Source organism: Mustelus asterias, chromosome 9 (genome assembly GCF_964213995.1).
Source record: "Mustelus asterias chromosome 9, sMusAst1.hap1.1, whole genome shotgun sequence".
Lineage (NCBI taxonomy): Eukaryota > Metazoa > Chordata > Chondrichthyes > Carcharhiniformes > Triakidae > Mustelus > Mustelus asterias.
Window position 1 is genome coordinate 86505100 of NC_135809.1, and position 18728 is coordinate 86523827.

At 41.5% G+C, this 18728-nt stretch overlaps 1 long non-coding RNA gene across 1 annotated transcript in view; it reads left to right on the plus strand.

The window, feature by feature from the left end:
* Positions 1-4073, plus strand: part of LOC144499152 (uncharacterized) — a 140858-nt gene extending 136785 nt beyond the window's left edge. Inside the window, exon 3 of the long non-coding RNA XR_013498787.1 lies at positions 2787-4073. This is a non-coding gene — a long non-coding RNA (uncharacterized LOC144499152). The remainder of the gene's footprint in view (positions 1-2786) is intronic.
* Positions 4074-18728: the final 14655 nt, after the last annotated feature.

Genomic DNA, 18728 nt, shown 5'->3' on the forward strand with positions numbered 1-18728 from the left:
CACACGCTGCAGTCCATGAAGTGTAGTTACACCCACATTGTTGTTAGGGAGGGAGTTCCAGGATTTTGACCCAAAAATGGTAAAGCAATAGCAATATACTTGCAGGTCAGGATGCTGTATATCTTGAAGGGGAACTTGTAGGTGGTGGTGTTCCACTGCATCTCCTGCCCTTGTTCTTCTCAGTGACGGAGTGTGTGAATTTGGAAGGTGCTGTTAAAGGATTAGAGATTGTTTGGAAAATGTAACCCTCAATGGTATGCTGCTCATCCTCTTCCACAATTGCTCATGCTCCTTCCCAGCCTTTTGCTCTCTGCCCTTTCACTATTGACAGTAAGAAGTCTCACAACACCAGGTTAAACACCAGGTTACTGTGCTTACCCCAGTCCAACGCCGGCATCTCCACATCTTTCACTATTGAAGCATAGGAACAGGAATAGTCCATTCAGTCCCATCAAAGTTTTATTTTTACCTCATTCTGTTTACTCATCTTCATTCCATATCCCTTAAATCCCCTTACACAGCAACAATCTATCAATCTCCCTCTACCCAGCATGTGAGTTTTTCCAATGCATCTTGTATATCGTAAGCACTGTTGCCACTGTGCATAGGTGGTGGAGGGAGTGAATGTTTAGGCAGGTGGATGGGGTGCTGATCAAGGTGGACTGCTTCGTTCTGGATCGTGTTAAGATTACTCGCCTTTATTTCATATCCCACAATACCATTACACAACAAAAATCTATCAATCTGTATTGATCCAGCATGCAAAAAATTTGGGAGAAGAGTGTGTTCCAACTCTTCTTGTGAAAAAGGTGAAAAATTGATTGCATTCCCCAGTAGCTTAGTTATAACATTAAGATTATGTCCTCTTGTTCTGAATTTCCCCAATAAGATCCCCAACGAAGATAGTGGCCGGATTTCTCCCATTCTGCCCACCACTGGAATTTTAGCAGGCGGGTTGCGGAGAATGTGAAACGCCATTGACGGTCAGCGTTTAGACCAGCACAGGCGGAGAATTCCGCCCAGTTTCACTGAATCTACCCTTTATTGAAATGCAAACATTTCAACCTTTAGGCACCCTGAAGTTCAGTGAATGCCTCTCTAAAAACTGGCTGGATGTGTCCTCCGGCTTGTGAGTGCTTCTCCCTCTCCTCTTCCTTTTCTTATAAAAGCCCTTTATTCGGTCTCCACTCAACCTTTGAGCTCAAAAGAACACAAGACAAGTTCATACAATTTGCTCTCATAATTCAACCCTTTCAGAGCTGTGGGATTCTGGTGAACCAATCCCTTCCAAACCAATATACCTTTCTGAGATGTAGTGCTGAAAACATAATGTAGAAACTTAGATTGAGATGTTCTGTCACTCGATATAATCACAGCATAATTTGACGGAAGTTAATGTTGAGTTTATGGCGTTTCTTACTAGGACTTTTTGGCACATTGTACATCGGAATGGTAAAACCTGCATATATTAAACAGAGTGAGATAAGTAGCACCATAAGCTATGTAGAACTTTGCCCCATCTGTGATAGGGTAGATTTAGAGGAAACTCCAATTGCGGGGCACACAAAACTAGAGGTTTTTAGTTAGGAATTCAAAAGAACTTATTTGCCCTAAGAGAGATTAAAATGTGGCATGCCCTACCACAAAGACTGGTTGAGGTGTATACTATAGATGCATTTAAGGGAAGGTTAGATAAGCACATGAGGGAGAAAGGAAGAGAGGGATGGACTGAAAAGATTAGATGAAGAAGGGTGAGAAGAGGCTTATGTGGAGAATAATGCTTGTGGAGCATATAGACCAGTGGGCCAAATGGTCTGTGTTTGCAATATCGACTTTACGTTACTTTGTGGAACCTGACCAAAGTTATATATAGCTTTGTATGTCCTTGCTACCACACCCTAACTTAATCACGAAGCCTATCTCTTCCTCTTAAATTACCCACTCAACCACAACTTGAGAAGGTGATGGCATAGTGGTAATGTCACTGGACTAGTAATTTAAAGGCTCATGTTCTGGGGACATGTGTTCAACTTCGACCATGGCAGCTGGTGGAATCTAGATTCTGTTAATAACTCTGGAATATAAAGTAATGGTGACCATGAAACTATCGATGATTGTTGTAAAAATCCATCTGGTTCTTTAGGGAGGAAATGTGCCATCCTTATCTACGTGTGACTCCACACCCACAGCAATGTGACTGACTCTTAACTGTCCTCTGAAATGGCCTAGTGAGCCATTCAGTTCAAATGCAATTATGAATGGGCAACACATGCTGGCGTTGCCAATGATGCCCACATCCCATAAAAGAATAAAGAAAATCCAGTTTATCCAGTTTTTAAATTTACTGAGATTGCATGAACACAAGATGATACACTTATACTATAAAGTAACAGCTATTGTATCACACAATGTGACACCTTTAATGTTGAAAGTACCCATTCCAGCACCACTTACTGGAGTAATGGGTATTGCAAGAACCTATAATGAATTTCAATTTAACCACAGGATCCACATACTGCATTTACTGTAGGAAACGGCATGTACCTGAAGGCTAGATTTGTGATGCTTCTTGTTAGTAATGTGATGTGCAATGACCTGGTTGATGTAAAATGAGTGTTGGCAAGAAGCATAATCTGTCTTGAACAGCTATATTTTCCTTTATGTTCTGAATGTTTTGGTGTACTTTTTCTATTTTGCATTTTTGACAATGTTTCTGCAGCTGAAATTCAGAGCTTTTCCTTTCCCTTGTGTGTTCCTCTGTGTTACTTTCTATTTCTTCCTTTCAGAGTCAATGTTTCTGGGGAGAAACACAAGGACCTGAGGAAGGCTGAGGCAGGTGGGCCTTACAAAAGCAGCAATACAAACAGGTTTGACACAGCTACCTGAGTACGTCTGAGGAGACCTGCCTTCACTCGGGGAAGTCTGGCAAAGTTCTGCCATGTGCACTGAATGAACTCTGGACAAGCTTGACCACAGGATTCTGTGCCATTGGCTGGGAAGGTGACAAGAGCACGCACTTTTATCCCTCCAAATCATTCCAAACCACTAGGAATATATGCCAACTCATTCAGTCAATCTGCTACACACCCGTGGCTCATGGAAAGAAAACAGCTGCACAAGAGACGTCTGTTCTTTTCTCATATGGCATGATTCCTCAAACGTCATGCATTATTGACAGTAACTGTGTGGTAGCTATAGGACTATCCAAACCTATATACCTTAGCTCATGGCCTTCAGGAACTACAAAAGTTTCCATTACATCAATGTATGGGTGACCAGTTGCACTGCACCTTGCAGATCAATGCCTTCTTTCCGGGCAGAAGTTATGATTTGTTCATCTTAAGGCAATTTGAGTTCTGTGAGTTTGAGTTATTTGAAGACGGCAGGTTGGAAGCATGGCTGCTAGAAGACAAAGCTACCTTCTTCAGACTTGACCCATGATCCCGTTTAGGCGGTCACAAAAAAGTAATGAGTGGTGGCATATGCAAAGTCTGAAGGGTGGTGGAAGCTGATTCAAGAATAACTTTGGAAAGGAAATTGGATACCTAACCAGAAAGAGAAATGTTTTCAGGGCCAAGGAGACAAAAGCAGGAGTGGAACTAGTTGGATAACTTCATCAAAGAGCTGCTTCAGGCACAATGGATTGAATGGCCACCTTCTGAGCTCTATGACTCTACGGACACTTAGATTGTAACTCGCTATGTTAACATTTCTCATTCAATTTTGCTTTGTCAGCTGTTCTATGAAGTTAGAGATTAGCCACAGATCTGCATGAGCACTCATTTCTCAGTCAGAAGGTTGTGGGATCAAGTCTTGCAAGAATTGAGTGTAAAATCTAAACTGAGTAAGTAATGCATTCTCAAAGATATCGTGTTTAGGAAAATATTAAACCGAGGCCCTATCTGCCCTCTCAGGTGGATGTAAAAGATCCCAAGACCCTATTTGAAGAAGGATAGGGTGTTCTCCCAAGTGTCCTGACCAATATTTATCCCCCAACCAACATCACGAAGAGATTTTCAATTGTTATCACATTTGGACATGGCTGTGTGCAAATTGGCAGACACACCAACTGCATTACACCAGTGACTACATTTCAGCATTATTTAATTAGCTGTGAAGAACTTTGTAGAGATCTTTGGTGTATTCCAAGGTCATGAAAGGCACTACATAAATGCAAAACTCTCTTTTAGTTGCACACTCTGGCCATTAGGTGGCACTGTGAGTTCCTGCAGTTGATCTCCAAATTCCATCCATCACCTTGGACATACAAAACATTATGTTCATCAAGTGACCCTCGATATCACTAAAGGCCAACGGTTAGCTACATAGGATAGATTTTCCAATGAGGCACATCAGATGGAAAACTGTGGACTGTAAATGCTTGATTTAATAATTGTGCTTCCAGTAGGTGAGACTTTGAGCTGGCAGCAACAGAATTAGAAAATGTAACTTAATTTATTGATGCATGCAGCCTTGCCATCTCTTGTTGGTGCAACAAACATGATTTGTTGAGAACAACTAAAGTTTTGATATGAAAGTCATGTGTCAAGAGCAATCAATTCAGAAGAAGATTGGGCTTCTGAAACCTGCTCAAATAGAAAACCCATGAGTAGTGGAAAGACTGCTTGGTGTAGTGTGTCAGAAGCCTACTCAGAGTAGTATCATATCTATTGGCGCTCCCCATTCTGGAAAACTGTGCTTCACCTGTGTTTTTCACATACTTAAGACAAAGGGAAGAAATACGCAACTATTATTTGTGCCTCTAAGTGTACCTTTAAGAGATTTTTAAAAAAATCATGTTCACTACAGTTGTAAGCAGACTTTTTCAGTTCTTTTCTCAGTGTTGCCGGGCTGTCTGGAGGAGTCTTTGGAGTTTTGTTTATTTTTACTCTGGAATCTTTCATGACCTTGCACTGTGAGGGGGAAGATTGATTAACAAGTCAAAGTCAGGTGGTTCCTCCCCAGGGAAAAATTCTAAGGATTCATTTTTCAGTTTTAGTTTAGAAGGGAGTGGACATCAGACTGAAAGCAATGTTTCTCTCTCTCCCTTGCTCTCTGCTGGTTAGCTGACACCAAGGCTTCCTGCCTTTCTGGAGTGGAAAATCTGCTGTTAGTGGTTGGTTTGCCTAGAATATCTGTTCTGGGAAGCTGGTTGGTTTGCCTAGAATATCTGTTCTGGGAAGCTGTTCTGACTTGAAATTGTTCTGGGTGCATCCAGAGGGCAGCTAGAAGTTACAAGAAGTCAGGGTTTTAATTCCCCCACCAAAGGACTGAAGCTGTTCTGACTCCAGGTTTGTCTGTGTGTGTCTCAAGAGAATTGCAGCATTCAACCAAAATTCCAGTATCACGTGAGCATTAGACTTTACTGTGTTAAACTGGCAAAGTTTTTGTTTATGGGATTTATTTCATTGGAACTGGGTTTAGCTGTTAAGGTTAATATTTTATCAGAATTGTTTTTTCCTTGTTTGTAATTGGTAAAAGGTATTGCTAATTTTCTTTCCATACATGTTAACTGAATTCTTAAATAAACTTGTTTGATAAAAGCTCCCTAGTGGGTCATTTGAATCATACCTGAAATGAAATATCTCATGCTCGCCCTAGCCAAATTCAAAGTGCAAAACTTATGATCCAAGCAGACTTCATAGAACACTTTGGAGTTTCTGACCTGAATTATAACAATTGGGGTTCATCTGGGATTAAAATCTAAATTTCTTGATTGATTTGGGATTATTGAATTCAAAGGCAGTGAATGGGGAGCATATATGTGTTTTCTTTTTGGGTGTTGTATTCAGGTTTAAATAGGGAGTGCCTTGTGGAATAATGTCTCTTTTAGAGGTGAAGAAGTTCCTCAGTGTGGATCAAAGTAGTGGGAAGACTGATGTGGTAAAACAGGATAAGCCATTGGGGTTTGTTAAAGTGGTAAAGGAAAGCCCAGTTGAAGCAAAGGAGGTGCAAAATGTACAGCCTGGTCATGAGTTGATTGATAAGAAGGTGCCAGATCTTTTTAAAGAATTTACTTGTGTGGGTAAAGTTTACTCATGATTACCAGAAGTAGGTAAAGAAGTTAAAATTTTAAGAGATATGAGAGCAAGTCAATCTTTGATGGCAAGAGATGAGCTGTTATGTAGTTTGGAAGGAGTATTACCAGAAAAGATGGATAATATGTGGAATTCAGGGTGAGAAGAGTAGTGTTCCCATTATATAAGGTGAGGTTGGAGAGTCCAGTGAAGAGTGGTGAAGTGGGTAATAGGAGTAATAGAGAAATTATCTTGTCCAGGAATACAGTTTATCTTGGGTAACAAGATCACAGATGGGAGTGATGCCTACTGTGGTTGAAAAGCCAGTGAAAGATCAAACAACTGAGTTGTTGAAGCACCCATATCCTGGGATTTTTCGTAATTGTGTAGTAACAAGGTCACAAAGTCACAGGTTAAGACAAGAGGAGAGATCAAAAAGTGAAGATAAGAAAGTTGAAGTTCAATTATCGGAAACGATTTTTGATTAGATGATTAGAAAACAACAAGAACTAGTGGAGGATGAGGTGGATATTTTTAGTTCGGGAAAGTTGGCAGAGTTACAACAGAAAGATATAGAAATAAAACAGTTGCGTCAGAACACATACACAGAAGAGGAATCTGAGTGTACACCAGAATGTTATTACTTTAAAAATGATGTCTTAATGAAGAAATGGAGACCTTTACCTATTCAGGTGGATGAAAAGTGGGCAGAAGTTCATCAAGTGGTATTACCAGTAGGGTATAAAAAGGTGTTACGAGTAGCAGTAGGTAACAGTAGGAGGTCATTTGGGAGTAAGGAAAACTCAAGCTAAAATACAAAAACATTTTTATTGGCCTGGACTACATAAAGATGTGGTTAAATTTTGCCAGTCATGTCACACATGTCAAGTAATAGGGAAACCTCAAGCGGTGCTAAAACCAGCACCCTTAATACTCATTCCAGCATTTGAGGAACCTTTCACAAGGGTCTTAATTGATTGCATAGGACTCGCTCCCCCCCACCAATAAAAACAAAAAGTGGGAATCAATATCTATTAACTATAATGGATGTGTCCACCAGGTTTCCAGAGGCCATTACATTACATAATATTATAGCTAAAAGGATTGCAGAGGAGTTACTTCAATTTTTTACGAGATATGGACTACCCACAGAAATGCAATCAGCTCAAGGATCAAATTTTACATCAAAGTTATTCAAGGAGGTTATGGATAGCTTTGGAGTGAAATAATTTAAATCAGCTGTGTACCATTCAGAATTGCAGGGAATGTTAGAGCAGCGGTATCAAACTTTAAAGACTTGAGGGCTTACTGTCAAGATTATTCGGAGGATTGGGATAAGGAAATTCCATTTGTACTCTTTGCAATTAGTGATGTACCTAATGAGTGAACCAAATTTGGTCCATTTGAATTGATTTTTGGTCATGAAGTAAGAGGACCACTTAAATTGATTAAGGAGAAATTGGTGAGTCAGTGTTCTGAGACTATATTATTAGACTATGTGTCAAATTTTAGGGGAAGGTTGAATAGAGCAGGTGAATTGGCTAGACAACATTTAAACATGGCACAGCAAGTGATGAAACAGGAAGCGGATAAGAAATCAAAAATTGTAGTTTTTCTAGTGGGGATAAAGTCTTAGTACTGCTACCAGTGGTAAGTGAACCTTTAAAAGCAAGGTTTAGTGGGCCTTATCAAATTGAAAGGAAATTGAGTGAGGTGAATTATTTGATAAGAATACCAGCTAGAAGGAAAACTCACAGAGTGTGTCATGTGAATATGCTTTAAAAGTTTTTTGTGAGGGAAGGAGAGCAAAAGGAGGAGGTTTTAGTGGTTATAGCTCAGAGTGAAGAACCAAATCCAGATTACTCTGAATTTGACATTCCTCAAGTCAAACTGGATAACAAGGGCGTTATTGAGTTACCTTACAGAGGAAAATCGAACTGACCTGAAAGAGTTATTAATATCACATAGACAAGTATGGGGGAATAAGTTGGAAAGTACCAGAATGGTTATACATGATGTAGATGTGGGAATTATTTTTAAGTTTATTTATTAGTGTCACAAGTAGGCTTACATTAACACTGCAATGAAGTTACTGTGAAAATTCCTGAGTTGCCACACTCCGGCGCCTGTTTGGGTACACTGAAGGCGAATTTAGCATGGCCAATGCACTTAACCAGCACATCTTTCAGACTGCGAGAGGAAACTGGAGCACCCAGAGGAAACCCAAGCAGACACAGGGAGAACATGCAGACTCCGCACAGACAGTGACCAAGCCAGGAATCGAACCTAGGTCCCTGATGCTGTGAGGCAGCAGTGCTAAAAACTGTGCCACCATATCACCACGGTGGCTGTTCCAATGCTGTTCCAATTAAACAACATCCTTGCAAACATTACCTTTTCAAGTTGGCAGAGGTTCAGATGGTAGAGCTGATGTTTACTTGGTCTGAGATGCAGCAGCCAAAAGTCGCGATCAATCACATAAAACTGGTGGAGGTGGAGGAGGAGAACCAGTTAATGAACAAGAACGTGACTAAAGAAAGTGATCAGGTGTGGAGACAGATATAAGACAAGTCGACCATTTTGGAATATGTTCCTGAGTTATTCAAATTGTCTGAATGTAATTTGCAGGACTGTCCAAAACAGCTCATCATCTATGCCAAGGAAAGCGTGGATGAATCAACAGTCATATGTGATCTCAAAAAGGAGCTTGAGGAGTGGAAGTATTGTACTGTGGATCAAAGGAAAGGACAACAACATAAAATCAGACTGTTTGCTGAAATGGTACCATCACCTAAAATGAACTGCTGGCGTAATGATTCTGTACAGTGTGCAGGGATGTGGATAGCCAGTGAAATCGTACTGTGCAATGCTGGTGTTCGAATAAATTACAGTGGTTTTCGCAGCAGAGTAACTGCCGCAGTGATCTTTGGAACCATGGTTGAAATGGGTTCTGATACCAATGAACACAATCTGCCATGTGTCTTTACAAAAGAATGTACAGAAAGTGATGGTGCAGATCGAGAGCAAGCAAAGGAGTTAAATTGCTTGGCAGAGGGGGAGATAAGGCCAATGGCAAGAGAGGGGATAGAGATAAAATGACCTTTCTGAATGGCCCTGACTTACACACATGTAATGTGTTATCCTGCTGATCCTGCCTAATTCTGTGAAGACATCACCAGAGCTAATTTAACATTGCAACAACAAACTGAGCTTGGACTTGGAATCAAAGCAGGATTAAGGACTAAAAGAGAATCTTGAAGATGAAGCAGTTTGTCATGAATATGATAAAAAGAAGAAGGCATGTTCAATGGTGGAAGACAAGGACTGAAATGGACTATATTGCTGTTATGTTTGCATGTTTTGATTTTGTAAAATGTATGTATATTTATTGTAGACTACTACTAGTGTGAAACTAAAAGGTTTTGAAAAATGAAATCATTTTTGAATGTTGATGGTTCATTTTTCTTAAGGATGGAGGTGTGATGTTAGTGTACCTTAGTGATTTTAAAAATAAATCATGTTCTCGGCAGTTGTAAGCAGAACTTTTCAGTTTTTTTTCCAACATTGTTGCCGGGCTGTCTGGTGGAGGGATGGCACGGTGGCACAGTGGTTAGCGCTGCTGCCTCACAGTGCCAGGAACCCAGGTTCGATTCCTGGCTTGGGTCACTGCCTGTGCAGAGTCTGCACATTCTCCCCCTGTCTGTAAGGATTTCCTCCAAGTGCTCCGGTTTCCTCCCATCCGAAAGATGTGCTGGTTAGGTGCATTAGCCATGCTAAATTCTCCCTCCGTGTACCCGAACAGGTGCCAGAATGTGGCAACTAGGGATTTTCACAGTAACTTCATTGCAGTGTTCATGTAAGCCTACTTGTGACACTAATAAATAAGCTTAAAGAACAAAGAACAGTACAGCACAGGAAACAGGCCCTTCGGCCCTCCAAGCCTGTGCCACTCCTTGGTCCAACTAGACCAATCGTTTGTATCCCTCCATTCCCAGGCTGCTCATGTGACTATCCAGGTAAGTCTTAAACGATGTCAGCGTGCCTGCCTCTACCACCCTACTTGGCAGCGCATTCCAGGCCCCCACCACCCTCTGTGTAAAAAACGTCCCTCTGATATCTGAGTTATACTTCACCCCTCTCACCTTGAGCCCGTGACCCCTCGTGATCGTCACCTCCGACCTGGGAAAAAGCTTCCCACTGTTCACCCTATCTATACCCTTCATAATCTTGTACACCTCTATTAGATCTCCCCTCATTCTCTGTCTTTCCAGGGAGAAGAAACTTTAAACTTTTATTGCTACTTCAATGGCTTAAATTGGGTTTTGTTTATTTTTACTCTGGGATCTTTTATGACCTTGCATTGTGAGGGGGAAGATTGATTAACAAGTCAAAGTCAGGTGGTTCCTCCCCAAAGAAAAAAAATCTAAGGATTCATTGTTCAGTTTTAGTTTAGAAGGGAGTGGACATCAGACTGAAAGCAATGTTTCTCTCTCTCCCTGGTATTGGAAATTCTGCTGGTTAGCTGAAACCAAAGCTTTTTGCCTTCCTGGAGTGGAAAATCTGCTGTTGGCGGCTGGCTTGCCTCATGTCTGACTTCAAACTCTTCTGGACACATCCAGCGGGATGCTGAAAGTTACAAGGCTGAGAAGTCAGGCTTCAATTCTCCAACCAAAGGACTGAAGCTGTTCTGACTCCAAATTTGTCTGTGCGTGCCTTAAGAGAATTGCAGCATTCAACCAAGGGGCTAAATTCCAGTATCACATGAGCATTAGTCTTTGTTGTGTTCAACCTGTGGCAAAAGCTTTGCTTATGGGATTTGTTTCGTTGGAACGGTGTTTAGCTGTTAAGGTTGATACTATATCACGATTATTTTTTCCTTGTTTGTAACTGGTAAAAGGTATTGCTAATTTTTTTTCCATACATATTAACTGAATTCTTAAATAAACTTTGTTTGATAAAAGCTCCCTCGTGGATTATTTGAATCAACCTGAAATGAAATATCTCATGCTCGCCCTAGCCAAATTCAAAGTGCAAAACTTGCGATCCAGGCAGACTTCATAGAACACTTTGGAGTTTCTGACCTGAATTATAACACATGTAAACATTTCCAACAGGACTCAGAGATTTCAGATATCATGAGGCCAATCTTAATACATGCAAAATAGACAAGGCTTAGGACTTGTGCACAAGAAGAGGAAACCTTAATGTCCTCGGCCTCATTGGATTAATTGCTTCCAATCAGACACCTCGTTGCAGCTCTCTGGTCCAGGCCCAGACACCAAGCCAGTCTAAGGAGGGAGATAAATGTCAGGTTTGGAGGAAGGAGGGTAGGGTGCCATGAATGGGTGACAGCAATAATCCACAATGTCACTGTGAAGGCAAGAGGAGCTCTCCTGAACTCGATTGAAGTAAGTTCAAAAGAGATCTTACATTTCAGTTAATTCACAGGTCTCTCTCAACCCTTTAATGACCTTTCATAGAAATCATAGAAACCCCACAGCACAGAAAGAGGCCATTCGGCCCATCGAGTCTGCACCGACCACAATCCCACCCAGGCCCTACCCCCATATCCCTACATATTTACCCACTAATCCCTCTAACCTACGCATCTCAGGACACTAAGGGCAATTTTAGCATGGCCAATCAACCTAACCCGCACATCTTTGGACTGTGGGAGGAAACCGGAGCACCCAGAGGAAACCCATGCAGACACGAGGAGAACGTGCAAACTCCACACAGACAATGACCCAAGCCGGGAATCGAAACCAGGTCCCAGGAGCTGTGAAGCAGCAGTGTTAACCACTGTGCTACCGTGCTGCCCCTTTGGTTAACCTTTGGTTAGGCTGCTGTTGAAACTAATTTCAACAACTTTAACAAATGGTTCCTGAAATGGGCACAGGAACCTCACTGCAATACAGAAATGAGGGCTGTGTTGATTGGGGATGAGTGCCAGGGCTCTCTAAGTAAAAGGGCTCTGAAGCACTTAGAAACCTGAATACACTTGATACACCTTGCACTATTCTATGGACCTATACATGTAAGAAAGCCTTTTCTCACATAATAACCCATTCTCTTGGTTCCTACCTGTACAATCTGTTCAGCTTCAGGACCAAGGCCCTAAAGTGAGGCAAATTGGAGTTAGCTGTACCACTCTCACAAATTAACGCATTTTAAATAGGTTTATCCAAATCTGACTTCAGATATTATCCAAAGGAGGTTCTATTTTTAACAAGTTCTACCTTTAAGGTTCAGTGTAATTGTGCTGAGTTCCAAGTCAGTTGTTAATCTGTAACCAAAGTATACTAAAATGACATTCTTGCTCTATTTATTTTACCTTGTAGAATTACTTTGTTTTACCCTTGCTCCATCCATTGCCCATTTGTTCTTTGCACTCTTGGGATTGGTGGTGAATACAAATGATTACCTATTGAAATCAATTTTTAAGGCCTAACAGTGAAACTACATACTTCAACACGTTGGTTAATCTATTGTGAATATTTATAGTAAAGTGGAAGTTCATTTCTCCATACAAAAAGAATTTTGTCCTCATGGATCATATTCCCTATTTAAAGTTAAAAAGTACAGAAAATCACTTATCTCACATCTATCAATAAGTAACAATGAGTAAATGGGAGATTGATATAACATCATACAGTAAACTCCCCACCCACCACCTATTTCAGGCTTTAGAGTCCCACTTAAGGGGGAAATGGAACCTTTTATTAGATGATATGGATTACAAACTCTGAATTTATATCAGTTTGGACTTGATCCACTTCAGGTACATGTGTCTGCGGCATTGTTGGTTCAGACACAACCAAGAATGCTCTTCAAAATGCAAACTGTCACATTGTCTCTATACCTGCAGATGTATTCCTGCTGCCTCCTAATTCTCACATCTTTACTTGTTACCCATCACATCATACACATTGGTCAGTTCATATCACCACTGAATGTATGTATGCATTGCCAACATCTGCCTGATTGACAGACACTGCCTGGACACACAATTTCCCACCGCACAATATTTTCACCTGCCAGCAGTGCCGAGCTTCTGAAGCAATAGCTCACCTTCCTGCACTCCAAATAGGGTACCTATTGCACCAAGCTTCCATGTTCCCTCAACAAGCATCAGTCTTCAGGATGGCGGTTATGTGCTAACCACCTTGCCATTTTTGACATCAATTTCACTGCCATGTACCCAGGTTTGCTCACCATCAAATGGTTAACACAAGTCTGCAAGTTGTGTTTTTATAATGATATCAAGGCACAATCAGTCATAAGGGATTGGGTAAAAAGATTGTGGGCTTATTTATTTGGACTAGGCACATAGGAACATATACACAAAGATAGAAAGCTCGAAAACATCAGCAGCAGAACTGTGACTGCTGTGTTTTTGCACACAAACCAAAGTAAAACTAAGACTGGATCACATGGTACACTTTCCCTCTGGTGATGGGATGCTGCTATCCCTTAAATGCATATTGCAATATCTCGTTTATTTTTAAAGATACTTTCTCCCCATTGAAAGATGTATAACTATTTACAATACGTGTTCATGTTTAGTTACCATTACATAAGTGCATAGGACTGGTGAATCTATGAGTCTCTGAATGTAGAGGTAATCTATTGGTATGCCCAGATTTTGTAACGGTAACCTTATCTGGAAGTTTCTTTAATGACTCTCAGTGATCTATGGGATTGATATTCCTTGTGTTGTTCCTTCGGTTGTATTTGGGATCTTGTCCGAGAAGCAATAGGACTGCACAATGGTTGGGAAACGGGAATGGATCTGATTTGTCCTCAGTTATGCCTAACCATGGTACCTATGTGCCCAATGTTACCATGAGATCAAATCCTTGTCACTTCACTGGTTGCCACATACCTTCTGAGGGATCCTTGATGTGTTGGCCAAACTGTAAATATAGCAATTCTGTGCCTCCATTTTTACTGTGCAGGTTAGCCATTGACAATCACTCGACAATCACCAGGCAGGAGTGTTCCCTTCCAGTCAGGGAACACTTCAGCAATCATGGGCATTCAGCCTCTGATCTTCGGGTAAGCGTTCTCCAAGGCGGCCTTCACAACACACGACAATGCAGAATCACTGAGCAGAGCAGAAACTGATAGCCAAGTTCCGCACACATGAGGACGGTCTCAACCGGGATCTTGGGTTCATGTCACACCATCTGTCACCCCCACGACTTGCCTGGGCTTGCAAAATCTCACTAACTGTCCTGGCTGGAGACAATACCACATCTCTTTAACTTGTGCTTGGCCCTCTCTCCACTCACATTGTCTGTACCTTTAAGACTTGATTACCTGTAAAGACTCGCATTCCAACCATTATCTTATAAATTGAGTTTGTGTCTGTATATGAACATGTTTGTGAACACAACTCCTCACTCACCTGATGAAGGAGCAAGACTCCGAAAGCTTGTGCTATCAAATAAACCTGTTGGACTTTAACCTGGTGTTTTGAGACTTCTTACTGTGCTTACCCCATCTTTGTGACTTCCTGGGGACTCACTACTTGGATGAACAAGTGAAGATGATCAAGAAGCTTGGAGATAATATCACCAATCTGAAGAGACTGGGAACCCCTGAGAATGGCAAGGGAGAGTACCTGTTTGACAGGCTCACCCTAAACTGACTGGATGGGAAGGAAGTTTGATCCAATTCTGACTATCTTGTGCTCAACTTGCTGTTCTGAACTGTTGCTGTATTTGGAAATAAATATTTATTGCATCTCCACATCATTCTCAGATGTAACATTGTAATGTGTAGATTTTGCTTAGTCTGTCTACATTTGAGAATTAGGGATTTCACAGTGTGAATCAATTGTTCAATGACAGCATTCGATCTATGCTAATAAGGAGAAGAAGTATGATTGATATTCCACTTCACACACATATCCTGAAATGGTTTACAAATAAATTGCGGACTGTTATCCTTAAGATCCCTCCAGACACACCCGATAAACTGACAATAGCAATTACAGCGCTTGCAATAGTTGAATAATAATACATGGTAAAGTAGTCGATAATGATAACGAAGTCAGTGCCATGGCCATGAAAGAGGTCGAATGCAATTTTCAATCAAAGATGTGTAGGAACGTCATGTGAATCAATCGTTCTTTGTACTGCCTTGGCATGTGTTCTTGACATGCCTTGCACTTCTTGACGACGACTTCAATGTCATTGTTCATACTGGTCAAATAAAATGTACCAGAACAATGGAGAACTTGCATTCTCCTGCAAATATAACATTTCAGGTCCCTTGAAACTGTGAATTTTGTTGAAACAGTCCAGATATTTTGATGTTCGATCATGAACTGAGGCAATAGGAGTACTTTCTGAGGTTGATCTGCTGTGTGAGGTCTGACTGATCCCATGGATTGTCATTATTTTGAGATCACAGATTGTCGGTAGACCTACAATTGCTGGGCCTTTAGTTCCTGTGATGTAGAACATCCTTGACACCCAGGAGGATTGTTTGTACTTGAAATCCAAGATTATGGACCCTGCACACAGAACTGGTGAACAGTTGTACACTGAAATTTGAGTGGTAGTTGGTTTCACCATTGACTCCCAAGTCTATGGATAAGTGTATTTTAGAACTTTCAGGCATTATATATTAACACTTGCCCCTGTGACAATCTTGTCCAATAACAAGTAGTTACCAACAGACAGATCATTTGAATCTTGGCAAACACTTTGGACGGTGAGATAGCACCCAAGAGATTGACGGTGTGAAATATGTGTTCGCTGTTCTTCTTCTCATTGTGCACATCATTGACATTTCCTGCTTTGTCAATCATCTCATGTATCTATTTCTGACAGGATCACAGATGGTCATTCTTCTTGCCTGACGGTACTCATTGTGTATGGTCTGTTTGGATCAGTGCACGACTCTTTGTAACTGCATCAGCTTTTGCACTAGTGTACTGCTGCTGACAATGGTCTTCTGCCAATTGCCTTGCAGAATTGCTGGCAAGCTGGGCATTTCCTTTGTGCACACAGAAGGCCTTCTACGTGTCTTTCTCAGTGTGAGTATTCTAGTAACTGCATCACCAACAGGGTTGTGTTTAGGAACTGTAAGCTTCATTGACCTGTGAAGATCGCTTCGTCCATGCTTAAGTAGTTCTTTGATGCTATATGTTTTGGGCTTGTCTAACAGATCTTTCTGGACTGCTTCCATGGGAGTGGATGCGATTACCAACTCAACCATTCTGTTTGCTAGCTCTGTGTTTGAAAATTCACAGGACGTTATCTTCTCTCTGTGTCTGCTAACAACGTAGTTTATGGATTCGATAGGCTATTGTTGAAATGACATGAACTCCAGTTGATGAATATGGAGGTTTAACCTGATTCTGAGTCTTCAAATTTAGTCCATATCTTTTGGGGATCCTCTAGCTCTTTTGATGTTTTTCCTGGTGTGTTCAGTCTGTGCAGACCTTCATTCCCAATTGCTAGCTGAAGGTTTGTACCTTGCTTGTCTGGTTAAGACACATCTGAATTAAGAAGCTATTGTGCTGTACACTGTTTAAACATTATGAATTCAGAGAGTAGGTCAGCTGCATCCCAAAGTCGGGAACTTTGTGGACATTTTCAGTATATTCCTTTGACCTTCCTCCTTGTTTCATTCAATTTATTGTTCAGCATCTCTTGAAGCCAACCATTGTAATCACCAACCATTACCGGCCTAATTTTATGATGGTTTTTGTTTATTGTCTTTTTGTCTGACTCTCCCTCACTCGTTATCAATCTGGCCGGCAACCTGGTCACTCACCGTTCCCAACTGAGCTAACCCAGTGTGTTACCCCACACATGGAACTGACAGGCATCATGGCATCCTCATGGCAGACTGGTGCAGAAGGTGAAGTTGCATGGGATCAGAGGTGAGCTGGCAAGGTGGATACAAAACTGGCTTGGTCAAAGAAAGAGTTTTAACAACACCAGGTTAAAGTCCAACGGTTTATTTGGTAGCAAACACCATTAGCTTTCGCTAATGGTGTTTGCTACCAAATAAACCTGTTGGACTTTAACCTGGTGTTGTTAAAACTCTTACTGTGTTCACCCCAGTCCAACGCCGGCATCTCCACATCTTGGTCAAAGAAGACAGAGGGTAGCAGTGGAAGGGTGCGTTTCTGAATGGAGGGCTGTGACAAGTGGCGTTCTTCAGGGACCTGTGCTGGGACCTTTGCTATTTGTAATATATATAAATGATTTGGAGGAAAATGTAACTGGTTTGATTAGTAAGTTTGCAGACGACACAAAGTTTGGTGGATTTGCGGATAGCAATGAGGACCATCAGAGGATACAGCAGGATGTAGATCAGTTGGAGACTTGGGCAGAGAGATGGCAGATGGAGTTCAATCCGGACAAATGTGAGGTAATGCATTTTGGAAGATCTAATACAGATAGAAAATATACAGTAAATGGCAGAACCCTTAAGAATACTGATAGGCAAAGGGATCTGGGTGTACAGGTACACAGGTCAATGAAAGTGGCAATGCAGGTGGAGAAGGTAGTCAAGAAGGCATACAGCATGTTTGCCTTCATCGGCCGGGGCATTGAGTTTAAAAATTGGCAAGTCATGTTGCAGCTTTATAGAACTCTAGTTAGGCTGCACTTGGAATATAGTGTTCAATTCGCCACACTACCAGAAGGATGGTAGTGCTTTGAAGAGGGTACAGAGAAGATTTACCAGGATGTTGCCTGGTATGGAGGGCATTAGCTGTGAGGAGAGGTTGGAGAAACTTGGTTTGTTCTCACTGGAACGACGGAGGTTGAGGGGCGACCTGATAGAAGGCTACAAGATTATGAGCGGCATGGACAGAGTGGATAGTCAGAAGCTTTTTCCCAGGGTGGAAGAGTCAATTACTTGGGGGCATAGGTTTAAGATGCGAGGGGCAAGGTTTAAAGAAGATGTACGAGGCAGATTTTTTACACAGAGAGTAGTGGGTGCCTGGATCCCGTTGCCGGGGGAGGTAGTGGAAGCGGATACGGTAGTGACTTTTAAGGGGCATCTTGACAAATACATGAATAGGATGGGAATAGAGGGATATGATCCCCGGAAAGGTAGAGGGTTTTAGTTCAGTCGGGCAGCATGGTCGGTGCAGGCTTGGAGGGCTGAAGGGCTGTTCCTGTGCTGTAATTTTTTTTGTTCTTTGTTCATGCTGCAATGTCATCATGGGAGATCCATCTGCATACCAGTTCTTTGCTTGAGTACTATCTCGACCTGTGTTTTCAAAGCTTTTCTGTGCAGTCACCACACTGTGATTTCAACACTTTCAGAGAATCATAGAGAATCATAAAAACCCTACAGTGCAGAAAGAGGCCATTTGGCCCATCGAGTCTACACTGACCACAATCCCACCCAGGCCCTACCCCCGTATCCCTACATATTTACCCGCTAATCCCTCTAACCTACGCATCTCAGGACACTAAGGGGCAATTTTTAGCATGGCCAATCAACCTAACCCGCATATATTTGGACTTCCTGGCTGAAACTTGTTGTGGTCTTACCAACATGTCAAGGGTCGTCTCATCTCATGTACTATGATCTGAGACCACTCACCATGTCACACTTGTACTTAATCTTGCTGCCAGGCTGTTTGACCACTGTTGAACACCATGATGTGTTTTTATAATTATATAAAGGCATCAATCGCTCAGAAAGGATGGTGTAAACATGTTGTGGGTTCAT